Here is a 2,210-nt window from a genome sequence, read left to right on the forward strand (position 1 = left end):
CTGATGTCTGAACCTGTTCCCTGATGTCTGAACCTGTTCCTGATGTCTGAACCTGTTCCTGATGTCTGAACCTGTTCCTGATGTCTGAACCTGTTCCTGATGTCTGAACCTGAACCTGAACCTGAACCTGTTCCTGATGTCTGAACCTGAACCTGTTCCTGATGTCTGAACTGACCCTGTTCCTGATGTCTGATCCTGAACCTGTTCCTGAGGTCCTGAACCTGAACCTGTTCCTGATGTCTGAACCTGAACCTGTTCCTGATGTCTGAACCTGAACCTGTTCCTGATGTCTGAACCTGAACCTGTTCCTGATGTCTGAACCTGTTCCTGATGTCTGAACCTGTTCCTGATGTCTGAACCTGTTCCTGATGTCTGAATCCTGTTTCTGATGTCTGAACCTGTTTCCTGATGTCTGAACCTGTTTTCTGATGTCTGAACCTGTTTCTGATGTCTGAACTGTTTCTGATGTCTGAACCTGTTTCTGATGTCTGAACCTGTTTTCTGATGTCTGAACCCTGTTTCTGATGTCTGAACCCTGTTCCTGATGTTTGAACCTGTTCCTGTGCCCTGAACTTGTGACCCGTGTTTCTGATCCTGTTTCCCTGTCCTGGTCCCTTCCCTGTCCCACCTGTTCCTTTCATCCATGTGCTGCAATCTGATCCATCATCCTCTCCCTGTCCTGTGTTCCTTCCCCCATCGGCTGATCTCCCCGTGTATGACCTTGGCCTGGCTTGCGTCTCTGAGTCTGGAACTGCCCTTTTGTTTATCTGCTGATCCTCTGTGCATGACCCTGGCCTGGCTTTGTTTATGATCCTGGTATTTCCTAGTTTGTACATATCTGTCTGTTGTTATTTCGGGGTCTCTGTCTGTTGGTTGGTTTATTGCACTGTGTGGTTGTATTTATATTATTCACTTCCCTTAATAAATCTTCATATTTCACTTACATGTTTGGGCTTCCTCTGTTGCAGTCCACACAGTTCTGGTCTTATCTGGTACATGACAGAATACAAAGGCCATCCCTGACAAAAAGTGGCTACACAGAGGAACCATCTTGGTTCAGGTTGCTTACTGAAATTAATTTAGAGATGATTCGTTATTATGCTCTGCTGGCTTCTGAGAGTAGTGTGAATATCTCCACCAGACCCTGAAAGAGTGGACCAGTGATCAGATGTTGGAAACCATTAGTTTAGCTCACTCCTGGGTTTATCAAGGCTGTATGCTGTTTGGGGATGTTCAGCCATTAATTCAAATCTAATTCAAATCACCAGCGGATGGGTCCTGGCAGTGTTGAGCAGTCAGCACCTCTTGCAATCAGGTGTTACTTGAGACCAATTACAGGCATATAAATACCTGGTAAACACTCACATGTTTGCCTTGGTATTGTCCTTGCTCCCTGACCTGCTGCTGTGTGATCTGATCCTGATTTCTGAACCTGTTCTTGTGCCCTGAACTTGTGACCCGTGTTTCTGATCCTGTTTCTTTGTCTTGGTCCCTTCCCTGTCCCACCTGTTCCTGTCATCCCTATGCTGCAGTCTGATCCGTCCATCCTGTCCCATGTTCCTTCCCCCATCGGTTGATCTCCCCGTGTATGACCTTGGCCTGGCTGAGTCTGGAAATGCCCTTTTGTTTATCTGCTGATCCTCTGTGCATGACCCTGGCCTTGCTTTGTTTATGATCCTGGTATTTCCCATTTTGTACATATCTGTCTGTTGTTATTTGGGGGTCTTTGTTTGTTGGTTGGTTTATTGCAATGTGTGGTTGTATTTATATTATTCACTTCCCTTAATAAATCTTCATATTTCACTTATACACATTTAGGTTTCCTCTGTTGCAGTCCACACAGTTCTGGTCTTAACTGATACGTGACATACTGAGATGGAGCTGTTTATCCCATCCTTCAGATCGTTTATGAATACATTAAATGGAGGGCATGGCTTGGCATGTGAAGGGAATGGCTGCCTAAACACAGAGCTCCCGGAGACCCATGGCCCGACAGCCTCTTCTCTGGCATTCTCCACGCACAAAAATGAGCTGGCTGGTGAGACACAACACCGGGACACGAGCACGCCCATTTTCAGCCTCTTCACACACCTGAAGCATCCAGATTATCTTCTCCAACCAGAGACGCTCAGGCCACAAGCACGCCACTTAAGATGGGGCAGGCACGAGGAGAGGTGGAAGAGCTTAGTGACGGCTCTCAGTCTGCAGCT

This window comes from Lithobates pipiens, unplaced genomic scaffold (genome assembly GCF_037356315.1).
Source record: "Lithobates pipiens isolate NorthernLeopardFrog02 unplaced genomic scaffold, aLitPip1_a1.2 Scaffold_28, whole genome shotgun sequence".
NCBI classification, from domain to species: Eukaryota; Metazoa; Chordata; class Amphibia; order Anura; family Ranidae; genus Lithobates; species Lithobates pipiens.